This window comes from Megachile rotundata, chromosome 3, assembly GCF_050947335.1.
Source record: "Megachile rotundata isolate GNS110a chromosome 3, iyMegRotu1, whole genome shotgun sequence".
Taxonomy (NCBI): Eukaryota; Metazoa; Arthropoda; class Insecta; order Hymenoptera; family Megachilidae; genus Megachile; species Megachile rotundata.
In genome coordinates, this window is record NC_134985.1 from 3831410 (window position 1) to 3853595 (window position 22186).

A 22186-nucleotide genomic window follows, 5' to 3' on the forward strand; every position below is an offset into this window, starting at 1 on the left:
ACAAACTGAAATTGTAAAATACTTAGGTATGCATCTGGATTCAAAATTAACGTAGAAACACCATATAAGAAGCAAAATTGAACATATTCGCATAAAAAGAAGGAATATGTGCTGACTCACTAGCACATACTCTAAATTAAGTGCAGAAAATAAACTTTTAATTTACAAATCAATAATAAAACCTATTTGGACATACGGAATCGAACTATGGGGCACAGCAGCAGGCACTCACATAAATAAACTAGAAACCATGCAATCTATCATACTCAGAACAATAGTAAACGCACCATGGTATATGCGTAACGAAGACATATGCAAAGATCTACAGGTAATCTCCGTAAAAGAAGAAGTGTTAAGACTAACCGAGCGATACAAGTTAAGACTGCGGAGTCTGTCTTGTCTATGCGCAGTTCCCAGCGCATTGGCAAATGGCTTGTATGCCGAGGAATTGCCGAGAAGACTACAAAGGAAGCATCCCAAGGATTTACTAATACAACAAATTACAATATAATCTTGCTCAGATGCCTTCCAATGGGACGTGCATCTACGTGTTTTAATTCACTCAACTCGATTGAACAATTTACCTAATGTCTCTATGAGACGAATTGTAATGTATAGTGGAGTTAAAAAAAAAAAAGTTTTGAACAGATGAAAGCTAAGTAAAAAAGAAAGTAGATTTTGACAAAGATGTCAAATATATCAGACACACACCGAATGCACAAATCGAGAAAATATTAATAATATTGATGATGTTTGGAAAAAAATATTTGGAATATGTCACCTATTTGAAGGTCACTTGTATCTCTGTTAACATCTTGAATCGCTTACACTTAAAAGTGTATAACCAAATTACTGATCGATATTAAACAATAACTTTTCGTTTGGCACAAATTACGACTTGTTTTATGTTTCCTAATTACCAATTATCACTATTAAATTAAAATGCAACTTTCCCATTTTTGCTATATCAAATTTATACTATACACTAATCCAAGTTAAATAAAAGGTAAAATCAGTGTTTAATATTTTTTCAGTTAAATCGATTTTTGCTGTATGACTCTGATGAATACATATAAATAAAAGTAACAAATAATAAGTTACTTACAATAAGAATATTGGGCATTAAATAACTTCAAAAAATTACAAAAATAATTTAGAACTAGAACCAACGGATAAATATTTTATATAATGCAATATGCAAAATCAATAATTTTACAATACCACATTACATATTATACAAAATCAAATAAATAACGATTTCATTCTGATCGAATCATCTTCCGTAAAGTAATCGTTTATCAAGCATAAAAAACAAACATGTATATATTTATTGAATTAAATAACAACTTTCTGTTTAAAATTGGTTATATTATAAGCAATATTATATTTTCGTGAATACATTTTTTCTCGAAATATGTTTTGAGTGTATGACAATATCATTAATATATTATTACATTGACATTTAAGTCTAAACAAAGAATGCTATTTGAATATAGTCCTTTCAGCAGTTACAGAAATTCACAGTTAAATGTCTACAGTCAGGATAGAACACAGACACTTACCGTTTGCATACTGATTTATTTGGAAAAATCCTTGCTTATGAAACACATATAATTTTACCATAGATTACCACCTAACCTAGGTATACAAAATTGATACCAGGTATTTCAAAAAAACATTTTATATCAACTACATTTTCTTTCTTTCCCAAATCCATTATTTTAGCAATGGTTCATGATAAAATATATGTACTATCAAAGTTCAATAAGTGCCCGATGCGTATTTGAAATCTGATATTTTTTCACCATCATCATTATTTCTGTGAAGTTGGTTTTTTTATGAGTGCGTGAGTTGGCATGAGTGAGTAAGTTGGTAGGAGTGTGTAGGTTGGTAGGCGTGAGGAGATTGGTAAGACTGTAACAAAAGAAGAAAGAAAAAGATGAGTGTGAAGTGAGAGCGTTGAATGAGTAAAAAATGGTTTATGTATCTTTTACAATTAATTAAAAATAGTTTTGGTTCAAAGAAATATTCAGAGAAATGTTAATTTCAAGTTTACCAATTCCTACAATTTCCTACTTTGCTATTATCTTCATCATCTGCACTTTGTAATTCATTGTACATATTCGTCAGCGGCATGATCACTGAAAAATTCTTTATTAGATTTCTCAAAGTCTCTGCTTTCCGAAAAATGTTCATTATTACTTTCATAAAATATATTTCTTATTTGTAACATTATGGGGCTAGTGTATCACAAACAATGTTTACTGAAACACTGAAAGAAACACTTTGTTATAACTCATACTAATTGCTCTCATATAAACAAGAAGTAACACGTTAAATATTGTTCCATTTTGAATGACGAGTTAGAATCGTCATGAAACTGACTCCTAAATGAAACAACATATTAACTTACTTAATAGGAGATGAAAGATAACAATGTAATTCACAACTAAATCACGAAGCATAGCTCAATATTGAAATGCAAAATAATATTAATCAATACACATCGAGTAAAATACGCAATTTTAAGGCGGTTAAAATAAATAAAAGTTCTATACCAGCATGTTTTTCTTGTTGACGTTTTCTTAAGGGGGGCAATACCTTTAGAATCTTAAAAAATTGAAAATTTTTTTTTTCCATAAAATGTTAGTCCAACATCTTAAAAATATGGTCTCCAAATTTTAAACCAAAATACCGAACCGTTTTGAAATTATGGCCGATTAGCGCCGCGGGTACACACGCGTTTAGTACGGAGGACTGAAACTTTAAACGCGTTTTTCTCAAAACTACATTTTTACAATTGGTGTGGCTGATAACTCAAAAACTAGTTTATCAATCGCGCTCAAATTTTGTGCATATATCCATGACAATAGTATCTAACATATGAACCTAAATGTATGAAATAAATTGAACATTAAAGTCCTTTTTATTGCAAAATAGTGCAAAAATTTTCAATAAAATTCAAAGTTTTTCTTTAAAAGCGCGCCATTTCTTTAATTTCACACATTTTGAAGAGGTATAAAATCGCTAAAATAATGTAAAAGATTGTAAAAATAATGATATTTTTAATAAAACTGCTGATTGCCCCTCTTCACAGGAGGTAATGTTAAATTATATATCTAATAAGCATTGCAACAAACAAAAAATTCCAAAAACACGTATCCTCTATTTTTGTCTATAGTTTACGTACACGGAGTTGCAAAAAAATACATCAACATTTAGTGCAAAAATTTAAACAAAAATGATAAATTTTTTAAATATTATTTAAACAAATAAAGTTTCCTGAAATTTTTTTACGCACAAAAATTTCCTATCTAAAGACGAACAATTTACAAAAAAAAGAATTCAATTATCTTCTTTCGTTCCGGAGATATTCCCAAAAACATGGTTTCAACCCCCAACTTCGAGGGCTATTTTCACCCCTTCAATGTGAACGATTGCCGATAAAAAAAAATAAGTGTCAAATATTTTTTTGAGAACTATCTTTCACATAAGTTTCATTAAAATCGGTGTGTCGCGGTTCGATATGTTTCCTTGTAAGGGTAGAACCCACACCGATTCACGAGACGCGCCAAACACTTCCAGGAAGGACTGTTATAATTCCGCCATTTTTAAATGTATTTAAAAACAAAAAATATTGTGTAATAGGCAATAGTTATAATAAATTATACGTGAAATTTCAAAAACGCAAAACAAAGATATCCTATACAAAAAAATTCACAAAAATCAGCCTATTTTCATCGGTCTAAAAGTATTGCCCCCCTTAAATGACACACTTAGTTTCGCGAATACAAACTAGTACCAAATAAATTTTAATTCAATTTTATTGCTTTGATTGTTAAATAATTGGAAAAGAAACAACTTCCTCTTGAAGCTATAGGAGAAGAATAATATGGAAATAACTAGAATTAATTTAAGTAGTACAAATTAGTACAAATTCAGCAATAAATGTATCCCATTCATTTCTTCATTTTTGTTATTTTTATCATTTTGGTCCTGCTAATTTAATATTAATCTCTTATTTGCTTTCTTTTTTTCATTTTTATCACTTATGACGTTTGATCCTGCTAACAGTGCTGACAGTGCGACGATTTTGTTGAAAACGGCACGTGGTACAAAATTATTTTTTGTGATACAAATTAGTAGAAAATAAGAAGTAAATATTCCACTATGTCCAATATGGTTTGGTCCTACTAGCTTCAGAGAGGTCATTTATCCACATTTTTGAAACACTCAATTTAAAATGCATAATTTATCATAATCTAACTTTTGTAACACATACGGGGGACACTGTGAAGTGTTCAATTACTAGAATAAGTTGTCTTTAATACAACATACAGTCGTATTGAATAACGTACGGAGGAAAGTTTCCTAATTTGGACTAGATTTTGAGTTAGGCTGTTATATATATATATACATATAAATTGTCTTAAACGAGAGAATTATATTTACTTTTAAGAACGCAATAATACAAGGTGCTCCAAACTATTACACATTATAATTTAAATTCGAAGTTTCGACTGTAGTACAGTAATTTTCCTGAAAAACTCTGAACCGATTCGTAGCAACAATAAATTTATGAAACCATACACCATTTTCCTTTACAAGAAAAGCTTCGGACTCACATATTAATTTCCCAGTCCTTTATCTTCAACTCTCTGTTGTCATTGTATTCCAGTTTGCATAAATGGATTAAATATGTACAAAGAAACAAATTCAGAAACATTAAGTTGTGGCTAGATCAAAATTAACATTGAGTCTCCGAATCCATATATCTCACATAACAGCTTAACATAGGAGTGTAATTCATAACATAATGTCATATAATTTCTTATCTGCTTTGACTGGTAGATAAATTTTGAATTCTCAAGGATGTAATTTTTCGAAAAAATTTATATCTTTAATGTGTCGGGTCAATAATAAAAAAATATAAGAAAATTGACGAAGGGCGTCATCGTGGCGATGTTGCGGTGACGCATCTCCTCCGTCGGAGATTTTGAGACGGAGCGTCGCGTGAAGAGGTGGAGAGGTCGACGGTAGTCTCTGCTGAACCGTGAAGCGTTCAACTGGATTTTTAATTTCATCGTGTTACAGATTATCTTTACTCTTTTGTTTAATTAAAAGTTCTATCATAAAAATTCTATTATTATATTTTAATCCTACATATGTTATTATAATATTTATTAATATGATACTTGTGCTAGTTTGCGTTTAATACCTAAATGTTAAAACGTAGTTAATTTTTTAAATACAGGTACTTAATGATTCTTAAGTTGAATCGATTCAAATAATCTAAGATTTTTTCCTTCCTTTAAAAATAAAATATAATCTGGAACATTATCCGAAGGTATCAGAACGATCATACAATACACATGTAGGGAGTGTAACATAGTTTGTAAGGAAACATACAATGTATTGTAGGTAGAGTAACGTATTTTGCGAGTTCGGCGGAGTTTTTCGTCGAAGCGATTGTCGTTTGTTTTTTCGACATGTGCAAACCTGCACGCATGTTCAAGACAGAGTTTTGTTAGACGCCGCGACGTAAAGACGTATGAATATCATATCAAACTTGTACTACACTTACATTAAATGTACATTAAAACCTATACACATATTGTACGAGACAAAAGATATACTAATTAAATTAAGTAAATACTTGCATCCAATTTTGATTATGTAGCCTGTTAATTTATGCCCTTTTCAAATGGCTTCATTAGAACCTTAGTGATAATTCATGCCTTTATGAAGTTATACTGTTAACTCGATGATTGCGCGCTCTCAAGTGAGCCCTGACCTTTTTTTTGGACTTACACGAAACGTTCGCCAGGAAAAGCTCACGTTATGCCAGTGACTAGCGTCAGTAGATTTGTCAGTACGTTTTGAGTTTCTTGATTTGTTTGTATCAGGTTTGTTGTTTGAAACGAAGGTGAGAAAGTAAAGAAATAATTTTCTTTCCAAAATCCTCAAATTCGTACATCGCTAAATCTCTATAACCCCAAATAGTTAAATTTATAAATTCTCCCGTTCCTAAATTCCTGAATCCCTACATCACTACATTCTTAAATTCTTACATTTCTAAAAGCGTAGATTCCCAAATTCCTAAATCCTGAAATCCCGAAATCTCCAAATTCTCAAATTCCTAGTCACCCAAATCATTGCTAAATTCCTAAATCCCTAAATCCCTAAATCCCTAAATCCCTAAATCTCTAAATCCCCAAATCCCTAGATTTTCATACCTCTGAATTTTGAAATTCACAAAAATCTGCAAAAGAAATTGGTTTCATTTCTTTCTTGCACTTTTTTTCCACCAATAGTCCTGGTACAGGTAAAGCAAAAAGCGCAAAAATTCAACTACCCACCAGCAAGTAGCACCAGTTACTAGCATAGTATAGACGATCCCTTAGGGAGCTAAGAAGGTTGAATCCAATCTTCAAAGGACACACTGATTGGAATTTTCAATTTTTCGACGAAAACCAATCACCGTACGACCACTGACTCCAAACTCTCGGGAATCCGGACGACAACGGCTCGTTACACCCTCTCTTCATACGTTCGCAAAACAGTCATCATTCATTCGTCAGCTAAGTAAATGTCAAATTGTCTGCCGACAATTATAGCATAAAACCAAATTACTTGTTCGGAATGAGAGAAAAAGTTATTTTGCAATAAATTTTGAAGAATAACGCGTCGCGAATTATCGTGATTTCAATACTTACAACCCTGAAAATATTTGAAAATTTAATCTGCACGGTGAATTGCGACGCAGTTGTAAGTATATTTTTGAACAAATCTTCCCGCTTGAAATAACAAAGAATGGGTCTAGCCTAATTAAGGGCTATATTAATTAAATGGTATCTTAAATTAAATCAATAACACTATTTTGAAAATATATTTCTAGTAAGTCAAATTGCATTTCAATCTGATATTTCAGGCTTATATGTATATTACTGACAATGTTTAATTATCCTTATTATTTTTCTGCTCAAAGTTGTAAATTGGTTTTTAATTTATTATTGGGATTATGGAAGCAAGGTGCTATTTAATAAAACACAGTTGTAAAATTTTAACTTTGAAAATGAATCAGTGAACTCTTTTTATATATTCTTTTACTAGATGCTTTCTCGAGACGTGCGCTTTTCAGACTAGTCCTCGGACCGTTTTTCCTCGTGCTCGAGAGGTCCCACGCCTCATTGATACTTTTGTATATCTCAGCATGCTCACACTAGAAGGACCGTCTTGGACAACGCAGTTTGTCCAATTCCTAATTAGACAGGATGTTTATTCCTTGCCTTTAAAATAAACTATGGAAGAAATAACGTGGGATTGATTTTTGTATATTCCAACATTTATAACTTTATAAATACCTTTAAGTATTTTTTAAGCGGTTCAATACAGGGAAATTTTCTCTAGATACTGCACTGTTTTAGTGGAAACCAACTAAGACGATTTCGGTATTATTTACCTTTTAAATAAAAATTTGATCTTCCTGCTCTCGTGGAGAGCGTGGTACGAGAAAACGCGTGAGAGGGTTCTCGCTGCTACGGTCCAAAAAGAGAAAAAATACACGCCAAAAAGCGAGGGTTCTACCCGAACATGAGCTCGTAACTCCATTGTCCGGTGTAATTTTCCGACTGTGGGTCAACAACGCAGCGTATTAACGAACAAAAAGCTTTTCGCACACACTGTACAGAAATATTCATGTTGTTGCCGTTCCGAGGCTCGCTTGCTTCTTGCTTTCGTCTTTTTCTCATCTTCGATACGCGGTTCTTCCCTTCACCGCAGAGTTCGGCGTGAGGGATAGGCCACCGCATTCTGGTTCGATTGGCTGGGATGTGAGGCCTCTGTCGTGGCGGCGGCTTGGGGCAGCGCTTATTCAGGCCCGGCATTGTCAGTAGCAATCGCTCCCGCGAAGGCTGGCGGGGGGGGGATAGTCAAGTCTTTGGGTGGACCCATCCTGCGCTTCTCTCATCCTGGTGGAGGTTCCTTACGACGCACAGTGGCGAAATACGGCGGAAACGTAGACAAAAGTCAAAAAATGAAAATCGCAATTCTTGAAATCCGTTTAATGGAACTAGTTTATAAAGAATCTGTGCATACTGTTTTCACAATTTTAATGTCTTTATTATTACCATTTCGAAGATATGAGCCTCCAAAGTTGAATATTTTTTAAAGTCAATTTTTCCGGGTAAAGTTTAATATAATGCTGTTCATTATTTTTTAAATATTATGTTCATCCACTATTATCGGCTGTTTATATGATACTTTAACATTATAATTATGTAAGTTGCACAACAAAATGTTTATTTTTAACAGTGATATGGAAAGACATATAAGCCATAGTCATATTTAATGTTTGTGTAAGGTAAAAGTTGTGATCTTCATCTCGGTTCACCTACCAAATAGGCTTAAATGAAAGCTGGAAGCTTCCCGAACAAGAATCTGTAACGATATCTTGCGGTAATTTGCGGTTTTCTGAGTTATTCACATTTATGTTCACGCGCGTGCCCTATTATCATACGTGACAACAAATATGTCGTCGCTGACCTTTGCAAAATGTCTTGTTTTGTAGGTGAGATTTCAATATCCACACCCATATATATATTACATATTAGATATTTAAACATTGTTAAAAAATTTAAAAAATAAAAATTTATTTACAATTTCTAATAATAAAAAATGAATTTGCTAATGAAAAAAATATTATTATGATAGTTAAAACATTCAAGTTTAAAATGCAAAAAGATTTAATTAATTTCGATAAATAGTTTCCGAGATAAAAATTCATACGTACTAGTTAATTAACTGTATTAGTTAATTAACAAATCAAAATTCGATTTTTAACACAAAAAATTAATTTGTAACACTAATATAATCATTTTATCGAAAAACATTTAAATAATTTATTTCAGAATTGAAGATATTAATTTTGTCCACGTTTTCGCCGTTTTTCGCCACTGTGCGACGCGACGTGACGGTAGACTTGTGTGTGCCGCGGTCGGTGGCGGGGCGTTTGTAATAGGCGCGCACACAATTATACGAACCAATAACGCAAAAAAAAAAAAATAAGCCCGCCTTTTAAAAAAAAATAACCTCTCCTGTCTTTTTCAGTCTCTCGTGACGAAACACATCATTCTTCATCACAAGGTTTACCATCTAATATCGGTATGAATTCGGAATATCATGAAATTAATATTTATTTCGTGTATATGACACAAATTTGTTTCACAAATTTCTAAAAATTGATACCTCGTTAAGTATAGCATTATCGAATGTTTATGCATTATACACAATTGTTGTTCGAGAATAACTTAATTTTGTATAATCTAAGCGTCATTACCTTGCAATATGTGTATAATTACTAGCGAAACTAACATCAAAATAACCTAAGGCCGAATTAATCCGACTTCAATCTGTTTCTAATTTATTTTAATACTCATTAAATTTTACGTCGATTTTGCTTTTAAAATATGATCTAATAAATATATTTTATTATAGACTTAATGAGCTCTTTATCTCAGACCTAATCTAACATCGATCTAATCTTACTTTTACCCAATTAACGTAAAGTTAATCTAATCTCGGTTTAATCAAACCCAATCTACTTTAAATCCGATCTATTCTAACGTCACGTAGTCCAATATTAACTTCAACATCAAACCACGACCTAACTTAATACTCATACATTCTTACCACATTTGATCTAACCAAACTTTGATTTCATTTAATCTAGCCTGAATCCTAATCTCTAGTTAACATAAAATTGACTTAACTTAAACTTGTCCTGACTTAATCCTATTACTTAACTTTTGTCGTATTACACAAGTGGGATCGGATCTAAGTTACTGCTTGCTAACGGGAATCTCACGTTCTGTTTCGGATAAACGGTGCTTAAGTCTTTTTCGTGGTTCGAAAGAATCTACATGCAATATTTCGGCCAAATCCGTTGTTCGCTCGAAGCGTGAAAGCGTGAAAGCGTTTGAAACAAACAAACAAGCAAACATCATTTCATTTTTAACCCCCGGCGCAAAAAGAAAGAGTGTTATGTGTTTGACGGGTATGTTCATATGCCTCTGTATATATGTTTCTTTTTTGCTTTGATATTTCGTCAACGTGTGATTGAATTTTGATACGATTTACTGTGAGGAAAAGTATTTTATCGACAACGCTATTAGCATCGTTTCACCTCAGTAGAACCTTCAAGGAGCTGTACACTATTGAGAAATATAAACGTGAGATAATCGTGCAGCGTCTGGTGCATACCGCAATTATTTCGTATAAAATTTATAAGCTCAAACATGTTAATGCCTTCATTAATTCAATAAGAAAAGAGACAATGTGGTTGCAAACCTCCTTCCGATTGTGTAAATATGTATTTACCCCTGTGTCAAAATGTTCCAGTATTTAATAGCATAAATGACACAAATGTAGTTAGCATCCATAATTCCAAGTGTTTAGGCCCGTTATTAAATTTTTAGAATTTAGTTCCATAGCGAAGGGTCAGACCTTCAGTTAATTTCTTTACCTATAGCAGCAATAACACCCAAGGAGTCGTTATATTGTATCGAGTATTTTAGTTTATTGCCTTACATCTGATTGCCAGAACCTTAAGCTTAACAGTAGAGTCCGTTATTTTCAGTTTCTATTCATGTCGAGGTACTGCTTGGTTTTATTACTTGCTATGGTCATTTTTTGGGAAAAATCCATGTTCTTCATACGTCACAAGCCTCCATTTCCACCCCATTTGTACGGCCAATAGAAATTAAGTATTTTTTCCTCACCCTCACCATGTAAAAACTGTAAGCGAGTAACGTACCTTCATGTTCATAAGAAAAATGTCATTTCGCCTCTCAACATTCGTATAGTAACAACTTGTATTAGTTTGTATAGTCTCCAAGTTTTGGAGTGGTCCTTCGAGTAAGGAAATAGTTATTCACTTTAGAATAAACACAAATTTAGTCGGCACACCACGTGCAATATTCAACAAAGCTCGAAAGAATTTATTTCAATCACGAGCGTTAACACCAAGTAAACAAGTAAACAAGTTAATATACAATTCGTCCATTCTGAATGTACATACCTCATTATTTATGTAAATATCAATAATGTAATACAAATGCTTCAAATAAATGTTGTATGACATCGTGAGGTATATGCTTATCCTCTTATTCATTTGACCTTCTGATGTTGTTGAAAAATTCTGAAAAGATCAGAATTTTCAAATGTGATGATTCATTTCGTTTTATATAAATAGATGCTTTGAAGCATTTGTCTAAAGTATGAAGGTGTTATATAATAAAAGATAAACAATTCTTCAGATATTGTTAAAGACTTATCGTAGATTATTTAGTTTATTTGTTTCTAAGTGAAAATTGTATAAGTATGGGTTATGTGTGAGTGAATGTAAAATAATCATGGTTATTCGTTGTGCGAAATATTGTGAATTGCGAATATTATATTGTAAAAGCGAATATAGCGTTAAGTTTATTTTGTATCGAAGAGCGAAGTAAAAGCGAGCGAGATAGCATTAGTAAACTTCTTAGAAACGATGCCTAGCTGGCGATCTCCTTGCGTGCACAGGGGTGCTTCGGCAAACCTGGGGCCGTTCAGGCCAACGGCTAGGGGAGGTACTGTGTGTAACGCCCTGAGGCTGGTAGTCCCACAGTAGGAGATGTCGAAAATCTCCGGTAACACTGTCCAACAAATTTAAACTTTTTTTATGTTTTGCAATACCCATTGGGTGATCCTTGTAGAGTTTCTCGTCCTGAACAAGAATCCGAAAACCGAATTGCTCTATTACCCTCAGTTTTTGAAAAACGCGAGCTTTTGTAAAAACACGTGTTTTGGGTAGAAAATGCGATATTGCGAGAAAACTAAAAAAGCTAGAATATTCAAATTAGTTTCAAAAGATAGAGGAGAGTGTCCCGATTAAATTTGTATATATAATTGTTATATTGCATAATTCTAAGTGGGTGTAAATACTGATGAAAGTTTAAAAAACGGCCGTGGTACGCATTTCCTACGTATTATTTTTGCATTTTTAGAAGAAGTTATTTGTCTAGCGCGAATTTGCTATACAGTATCGAATTCTATAGACATTTCTGATTAAGAAACTATACGGGGTAAGTGTTGTAGTTGTATACAATTCCAGTAAATCGAAAAAATATTTGCCGGGAGCACGCGCGCGGCGTTTTGCCGCCAGGCGGCCATAGCTCGCTCTCCTCGCCAAGTCAGTGCCGTAGCTACGCGCAATCAACATCAATGATGGGGCTTAATAGACATCCACTTTTTATATTTACAATGTTTAATTTTTTTTAATATTATTATTTCATAATTATTATTATTCATATTTTGTTATTATTCGTTATTATTTTTAGCTACCAATGATACAATTATAAAATATTATAACTCAAAATTTAAGAATCAAATGATTGAAGACAGTTTTGAAATCTGTTTATAATATAGAAAAAATAAAATGTATACAATAGAAAGTTTTTTGATGCTGGTTGCGCGTAGCCACGGCACTGACTTGGCGAGGAGAGCGAGCTATGGCCGCCTGGCGGCAAAACGCCGCGTGCGTGCTCCCCGCAGATATTTTTTCGATTTACTGGAATTGCATACAGCTACAACACTTACCCCGTATAGTTTCTTAATCAGAAATGTCTATAGAATTCGATACTGTATAGCGAATTCGCGCTAGACGAATAACTTTTTCTAAAAATGCAAAAATAATACGTAGGAAATGCGTACCACGGCCGTTTTTTAACCCTTTCACTACGAAAGACGTAAATATACGTCCTGAGAAGTCTATCGATATTCACGAAAGACGTATATACATGCTAAATCTATCGATGTATACGAAAGACGTAAATATACGTCCCTATATGTTCATCGATATATACAAGAGACCTAAATATACGCCCATTACGTCTTATTGAAAGGCATTTTCCTAGCACATATTTTAATCCGTCTTTTAAAAAAAAAGATTCTGCTCGAAAATGTGCAGTATGCAGTAAACACAAAATTCGTCGAGAAACTAGGTATGAATGCAAAGAATGTGATGTAGCTTTGCTACATTTTTATAAAAGGCTACTTAAAATAAATCAATAATAGATATATTTAATTCATTTGTGATGGAAATAGGAGTACAGATTTATAATATAATATTGAAAACTATTAAATATAAGCCAACACAATTAACACAATTTGAACACGAAATGAATTTATTTTAAAACGAGAAACAACAAGGAAGGAACTTTAAATGAAACACAAGATCTTTTAATATACGTGTACGATATCGTAATTGCAGAGAGAACAGTAAAGAATAATTATATACACTGCTCAAAAGAAGTATGGCATAGGCAAATTTTTGACAAAAATGGGGCAAATCTGACTGATGATAACTCCGTGAAAAATCATTCTTTAAAGTTCTGTATCTTTGCGGGAAAAAATGGTAGCGGTTTTTTACGTACTGGAAACTAAAGATGAAGGTTTGGACTTTATGCTGCTTTAAACAGTATCATCAAAAAAAAAAAAAATGTGGCAAGTCCATGCATTTCGTCAAACTTTGTAATTTTCAATATTGTAAACATGACCTCACATTTACGGTGTTATTGTGGTATGGATGCATCAAATCTAAAATCAAATTATAAGATCTTAAAGTAGAGATCTCAAGCTTATTTTAAAGAAAAGAGCATAACTTTGCGATAATTTTTCACGGAGTTATCATCAGTCAAATTTGCCCAATTTTTGCCTAAAATTTTTCTATGCCATATTTCTTTTGAGCATTGTAAATATTATTTTATTTTAACATTTGAGGATCTAATTGAAACGAGCGGTATCATATAGATAGTAGATAAATATACATACTTGATAACCGACTTATTGGCAAATTACCGACATATTTCTGTATTTATTTTTGCTGTTTTCAACAATTTGCAATGATTGTGTTTTAAGTCCTACGAATAGTATCAAATTTCCGGATACTGTTAGGGTCACTGGTCTGCACGGCACAGCGACCGACATGCGTCTAACGCATCGTCCCTGTTGATGGATTACTCCAAAATCGCGCCGCAGTGAAAGGGTTAAACTTTCATCAATATTTACACCCACTTAGAATTATGCAATATAACAATTATATATACAAATTTAATCGGGACACTCTCCTCTATCTTTTGAAACTAATTTGAATATTATAGCTTTTTTAGTTTTCTCGCAATATCGCATTTTCTACCCAAAACACGTGTTTTTACAAAAGCTCGTGTTTTTCAAAAACTGAGGGTAATAGAGCAATTCGGTTTTCGGATTCTTGTTCAGGACGAAAAACTCTACAAGGATCATCCAATGGGTATTAAAAAACAAAATTCGTGTTGAACAGTGTAATTAGGGACAGTGGACGGAGAACCGCTTGGCGGTTCTCCGGGACCTTTAAGCTGGTCTAGGAGGAAAGTCGCTATGGTCTCTTGCGGGTAATATTTTTACGTTCTACAAATCCTGTAACTGTCATCAATAATTTTCATCTAACAAGGAAAGGCACGCAAGTGTCCCCCTCCGATTTTGATGAAACTTCGTAGGTTTGTTAAGCAGGCAAAAATAAGGGACACGTATTTTTTTTTATCGGCTGAGACGCGGGTTTAAGGGGTGAAACGAGCCCTTAAAGTTTCGACCCCTTTTGGTTATCTCGAAAACCATACGAGATACATTAAAACTTCTAATAGAAAAGTTGTATGGTTTTTTACGTATAATAACAGGATGTTAACCAATTTTGCAAAATACAATTTGTTTATAACAACAAAATTTTTCATAACCTTATTTTACAATTTATTCAAATTTGTATAATGACAAAAAGTGTAGAGAATTTTATCACAAATCCATTGGTATATATATATACAATATTGCCTCCTACAATTCCTCAGATTTTTATCATAAAGATTCGCGCGCGCGCCCACATGATACTAAACCGAATCATATCGGACGATATTACACTACCAGTCTACGTCATTTTTAAGCATAAATAAAAAACAATTATATTTGCGTTATACATAACTGTTAATTTTATTAAATTTGTATTACAAAACATTTATTGTTAAAGTACATAGGTATTCTATGTATATGTCAATTTTATAGGTAACTAATAGTTTGAATAAGTTAGGGAACATAATCGTGGCAATAATGGTATTTTTCAAAAAAATGTTTCAAACACAACGGTTTCCCACATTAAGTATATGTAATAATAGGTACGTCACGGCATATGTATATGGCATAGTGGTTTATTATGTGATGCATAGCAAAATTCTACTGTATTTGGAAAATGAGGTGGTTTTGACGATATGAATTCACTTTTATATCATAAAACGAAATTTTCAAATCGTGGTGAAGAAAACTGATTATAAACAAGTCATTGTAGTTTTAGAATGCTATCTCGTGTGTGGAGATTAATGTCATATTGCAATATAACAACTATGTCCGAAAAGCGACAAACAAAATTTTTCCATACGCGAAATCCGTACACGTATAATAGTTGTAAATATTTTGTAGTTCCAGTTAGAATCATAAATAACATTATTTCTTTATTTATCGGAATAGCTTTGTTACGTTCCACCTCCTCCCCACTACCCATATTTTTTTTTTCTTGCATATACGTTACAACTTGGGTAAAATCCCAAGTCCGCTGCGAACGACAGTTATGCATTAAGTTCACGCGGATAATAAGGCCGCATCAGCACTTTATAACATAGAGCAACACAATATGTAATGCGTGATTAACGAACCAAAGACGCTGCTCAAGCATTTAGGCAATTAGAAATACGACTAATTGTACGTGCCCGATAAGCTCGCTCCAGCCGCTATACGATATTTTACCAACCGTCGCTCAACGGTTGCATAGATGCTTAATCCGCAACGATATTCAGTTGCATACGGTGTCAACGAAAAAGCGTCGGGCACCTGGCCCCACGCAGCGTCAGCGTCTGGACCGGCTTATCGCGCATCCTGAGGCGATAAGCGCGCATTAATATACGGGCCGCACGGGCCCAAGAGTCAGTCAGTCGCCATCAGTTACAGTCGACAAGAATTCAATCAGTTACAATCAACAACAGTTAGTCAGTCGTTCGCAGCGGATCATAATTACACGGCCGCCCCAACGCCCCCCAGTGTCTGCCTCAAATACTGGTTAGCCCCAAGAGCACCCGATCGTCAGGTTCGCCAATCCTGGTGAGCTACCGAGACTCCCGGACGGCAACCTACATCTGGTAGGTGCTTCCCGGCTACCGATTCGAGGCAGCAGTTGAGGCTTGAGCGTAAGGCAGCGAAGTTGATCCAATATGGAACAAATTAAGGTGCGAACAAATGTACCAGGTTTATAATCCTACGGAATAAAGAATTTTTTTTACTCTTTTGGAACTACCGAGTGTTCCTTCTTTTTCCCTCATTCCAACCGTATCCGTACGTAACAGCTTCGTCAATCCTACGACAACAATGCGCGCTCCAAGAATCTAATAACAGAGCTGTTTTGTTGTTCGTATTTGGAGAATAAACTTCTGTTAACCAGGTTTTAAAATTTTCTTTTGTAAGTTTTCCGGATGTCGATGCCATAACAAAAATATTCATCGCCTTGAACATGGTCTGCTGTAATCGAGGTTCAAATACTCCATGGTATAAAGTAGATACATATCGTCAAGACCTCATTTTCAAAATCCTGTATTTTGCTTGTGACGGATCGGTGGGGGAAAGCCCGAAGGGGGTTCCCTGGAGTGGGGGCAGTTAGGGAAAACGGCCCTCCACGCACCGATGCTCACACCCACGGCTGATTTATTTAACGGGGCGCCGCGCCAGTGCTAATGCACTCGTCCGTAGTAATCGCCCTTCCGGCTGCTCTGTCGGGAGCGGGAATCAGAGGGGGTCAGAAAAAAAAAAACTAGTAAAAGACCCGCGAGTTCGTATCCAATAGAAAATGCTTTTATTCGGGCCTCCAAGTGGGCCACGTAAGCAGAACAGAAAAATGAATTCGCGTGGGCCCCCCGCGTTACAAGCAACGGTCGAGGAATAAGGGGGTCGACTCGCCAATTGCGAGGGAGGCTTTCGCGGCGCGGGGGCACACAGTACGCGCGAGTACAAAGATAGAGAAAAGAGAGAGGTACAAAAAAAACGCCGAGGTATTCGTCCGCGAAGGAACACGCCCTCTGAGGGGTCGTGGACAGTAAGGGGACGTTGGTCCTAAATACCAAATACAGCGAAAAACTAGATTAGAGGGGACGGTGTCGTGTAGACCGTCCGCGGCCTCTAGGGTCCTCGTCACTGGGGCCAGGGGTCCTATAGCCCTCGCCCACGCGCAACTGAATAACAAAAAGAAGGATAAGGAGAGGCCTCCTACCTTTTTGCGCTGGTGTACTCCAAAAATATTCCACACTGGAGCGGCGGCGACAAACACTCCACGCAGGCACACAATACACAGTAGAAATAAGCAGAAAAATAGCAGAAAAACGGAACGCACTACAAACAAATCAAACTAAAAACGAGACACGAAAGAAAGAGCAAAAGAAAAGGTCCGAAACTGAGGCTTTTAAGCGGGGCTTGTAGCGAAAAAAACCGCCTTTCCGTCGCGGCAGCTCGCTGGCTTCTCTCGATCTTCTTCCCCGGTTCACGGTATTCCCCCACCCCGAGGATTTCGGCGTCGAGGATGGGCCATTCCACGGTGGTGTTTGGTGGCCAGGTCCTGGGGCCCTCTCGAGGTGGCAATTGGGGGTGGCCTGTCCCCAGGCCTGGCGTTTCCCGGTGGTCGGCTGCCGGTCGCCCCCGCGGAGGATGACAGGGTGGCGCCGCGCTGGACAGCCGGTGTCTCCTTCGGTGGACCCATCCCGCGCCTCCGTCGCTCAGGGAGAGGTTCCTCCGCGACCGGGGACAACGGTGGCTCCGGTGGTGGTTGGTGGCAGCAAAAGGGGGGGGAGAAAAGCGTGGCGTCCGAAAAATAAAAAAAAACACACGCACCCCCTCATTCATACCTGCCCCAGCGGCGAGGGGGTCCGCGTGGGCGGAGGAGTGGGGCTGGCAATTCTGGAGGATCCTCGTAACGAGGCATAACCAAAAAAAAAGAAGGTAATCAACTAAATGAAAATATGCCTCGTTACATGCTATGCATCACATAATGAACCACTATGCCACATATGTAGTGACGCAGCAATTATTTTATGTGCACGGTGCATCGAAAACCGTTTGAATCATTTCTTCGAGCAATACCACCATTGCCGTGATTATGTTCCTTAACGTATTTAAACTATTCATTACCTAATAAAATTAACATATAGAATACCTCTGTACTTTAACGAAAAATGTTAATTACAACGCAAATGTAATTGTTTCTCATTTATGCTTATAAATAATGTTGACTGACAGTGTAATATTGTCCGACTTCATCCGATTTAATATAGTGTGGAGCGTCAGCGGGCGCGCGCGCGAACCTTTATGATAAAAATCTGAGGAATTGTAGGAGGCAATATTGTATATATATATACCAATGGATTTGTAATAAAATTCTCTACACTTTTTGTCATTATACAAATTTGAATAAATTGTAAAATAAGGTTATGAAAAATTTTTTTGTTACAAACAAATTGTATTTTGCAAAATTGGTTAACATCCTGTTATTATACGCAAGAAACCATACAACTTTTCTATTAGAAGTTTTAATGTATCTCGTATGGTTTTCGAGATAACCAAAAGGGGTCGAAACTTTAAGGGCTCGTTTCACCCCTTAAACCCGCGTCTCAGCCGATAAAAAAAAATACGTGTCCCTTATTTTTGCCTGCTTAACAAACCTACGAAGTTTCATCAAAATCGGAGGGGGACACTTGCGTGCCTTTCCTTGTAAGAATTTGTACAATTTGTATTTTAAATTATTTATATAAAATTATTAACCAATCCCGATTTTACTTTCGTTTATTCAATATTAGTTTATCAATTAACAGATATGTATTTTAAATTGAAAGATGAGATTATCATACAAACATTTGAAATATAAATTGTTAAAATTTATAAAATTAATAAAATATCTGTTATTCCTAGAAAATATAGTAACGAAGAGGAAAGAGACTTATTGTTAGCAGTCGTTTTTTTTAGTAACTTTCATGAATCTTAAAATTTGAAGATATTTGGATGTTTAGGAATATGGATCTTTTAGATATCTAAAAATTTAGGGATTTCGGCATTTGACAAATTTTAAAAATAGATAATTTAAAAATTTGGAAATATAAATGTTCGGTAATCTAAAAATTTGTGGATTCGGAGAATTCAAAGCGTGAAAATTTTACATTATTGTAAAGTCAAGATATTAACTGGCAGACGTCCCAAGCGTTTCATAATTCCTTTCCTGCAGATATATATACCAAATGATAAAATAAAATTGTTATGATAACCGACATTCTTTGAGTAATAACATAAAAATAATGACGTGTCAGTAAATATTATTATACTACATATTAAGAGTTATTTAAAATATATTCGATGGAAATAAAATAGTAATAAAATAGAAATTACATTAACTTTTCAATTGCACTTAGAACGGAATTATTACACAACATATTATTTTGTCACATCATATTGTACGCTAAAACCAATAAAAATTATCACTGTTGTCTAAAGAGGAGGTTGTCTGGACGAATAATAAGTTTCATTGTTTGGGTTGTGATATGGCTGTATTGTATAGCAAGCTCGCAATAACAAAATAACAACTGGTATAGTGTACATACTAAAAAGTACATGAGAGTATGTTTTAATAAACGAAAATTTAAAACGGAAATTGGTAACTTCATCGTCTAACATCTTTGAAGAAAATATTCTGGAGAAATGAGTGCTTCGTATTAAATTAAAATAAAATAATTTTCGGAAAAAAAATACACCGACTTCGAAATGCACTAAAAAGTATAAAATAATTTCTATTTCCTAATGAAGTAATTTCTATTTCTCTGAATCATACAATTACGTCACAGATATGAATTAAACCTATTTACTCGTTAGATAGTATATTAAATACATTTCAACCTTTTCGGAGGCGGCGCAAAATTAAAAGATTTTTTTGAACATGTCAACCTTTGGACAGCCGAACATAGGCAAAGCTTGTATAGCTATTTTTTTTTCTATACATATAATTCGACAGCACGCCGCGAAGTAGGTGTTAGTGCGTATAGAATGTAACTATGGTCTATCTAGCCCTTTGCGGACGGGACGGTTCGAAGTGAACCGTGGGGCCGAGCTCCTGCCGCGATAGTCATTAAAAATTGCCGGCGTATATTTCTGCCTAAACGCGGTTTTCGTTCATAGCATTCCAAGTCATATTCTGGACATATTATATATACATGCACAGATTTACGTGCATGAACACATGTACGCGTTTCTCGGCTCAATCAACTGTTTTCGCCAAACGCAAGTATGAGTTCTTCGGCCAATTTGATGATTTACTGCGTGACTTTATTACTTGCCACGGTCAAGGGCCAAAATTAGTCATACGTAGCGACTGGGAAAAACCCAAGAAGGGCGTAAACTTTCACCTCCCTTCCCTAGTTTCCACAATTTTTGTCACCCAATCGGAACATTCCTCCCCCGCCAAGAACATCCTTACCGAGGTTACATCGGTTATAGTTTTAGACATTTTAGACAGATTGCAACCAACATATATTCAGCCTAGACCTAGATAGAAAATAGCATAGATAGAAAACAGCTAGATAGAAATCAGCATTAGGAACAAACAACATAGATACCAATAGCACTCGATTAGAACATAGTACTGGACTTAGAAATAAACTGACGTAGTATTTTCAAACCTAGTTGGATTTAGTCATTTTTTCCCGAAGCATCGGGTGGTCCTTCGAGTATAGAACATTAGCTTTCGTTGGCACAAGCGTGCATAACGCCTACAAAGCTCGACTATCGTTACGGTGAACACGACCAATTAACAATTTTTAACTTTTATAATATAATAACTTTTTACTGAAAACTTATTCAGAAACTTGATAAATTACTAGAAGAACAAAATCAAACATTTTTCACTTATCTACAATTACTATAGTATGTTGCTATGTTATATTACTATTATTATATTACTATACTATAATGTTATATTAAGTGAAACTAGGAGGTTTTACAGTTCTACAATGCTTTTACGCAAACCATTATTGTTTAAATTATTACATTTCCGGTTTAAGAAAAGAACAATTAATCTACAAAAACAAGAAATGCATGACAGCGGCTCAATGATTTTGGCGGTACAAGGTATTCAAAGAAAACAGATGTAAGTTTGTGTCAACGAGAACGAATAGCAAAATTTACGTAAATATGCTCAATAAATAATTTTTTAAATATATACATAATATAATTAAACAAAGTTTTATTTTTCAACACGACAATAACTATGTCTAGATTGCAAAAATAGTAGAAATTTATTTTATGACTATGGCTAATAAAATTTATGATAAAAATATGCCTCGTTACGAGTGGCCACTAGGCCCGCCGGCCTCTCTCCTCCGCCCTGCCAACCCCTCGCGGCGGGGCGTATGCAAGGAGTGCGTGTTTTTTTGTAGTTCTCGTTTTTTTTGTTATTCGCGCGCCCCTTTTCCCCCCCGGCACCGGCACGAAGACCAGCGGCCCAGCGAAGAGGCATCCGCGGCCCCGGGCGCGGGGAAAACCCCAACCTGAGAGGTGGTGGCGCGGGACGGGGCCCGAAGATCACCGCCGCCTGCTGACCGGTCGCCGAGCCACCCGTTCACCTCCGCGGGGGCGACCGGCAGCCAACACCGAGGGACGCCAGGCCTGGGGACGAGCCACCCCAGCTACCACTCGAAGGGGCCCCAGGACCTGGCCGAAACACCACGTGGCCCATCCCTGGCGCCGAAATCCTCAGGGAGGGGGAACTCCGCGCACCGAGGACCCGAACCGCGGATACAGAAAAGGAGAAGCCAGCGAGCCGTGGCGGGAACTAGATATTTTACGTTCCCCGATACATATTTTTTTTTGTGTATTTTCTGTGAGTGACGGTGTGTGTACCCGCCGACGGAGGGAAACTGCCACGTCCGCCATAACGAATAAGCAGAAAAAGAAAAAAGGTAGGATCTTTGCCTTTCGTAAGATCCCTAGGCGTGTGTGCGAGCGTGTGTGCGTGTGGGTGGTTCCTGACGATAGGACCACCAGCCCCGGCGACGAG

At 35.7% G+C, this 22186-nt stretch overlaps 1 protein-coding gene and 1 long non-coding RNA gene across 12 annotated transcripts in view; one reads left to right on the forward strand and one right to left on the reverse strand.

Moving 5' to 3' along the window:
- Positions 1 to 22186, reverse strand: part of LOC100880577 (uncharacterized) — a 789502-nt gene that overhangs the window by 677338 nt on the left and 89978 nt on the right. The gene's annotated exons all lie outside the window — the stretch shown is intronic.
- Positions 21738 to 22186, forward strand: part of LOC105663390 (uncharacterized) — a 64066-nt gene continuing 63617 nt past the window's right edge. The window contains exon 1 of one of the 2 annotated variants that reach the window (XR_013037723.1): positions 21738 to 22088. This is a non-coding gene — a long non-coding RNA (uncharacterized LOC105663390). The remainder of the gene's footprint in view (positions 22089 to 22186) is intronic. The other variant, XR_013037724.1, reaches the window with a different exon arrangement.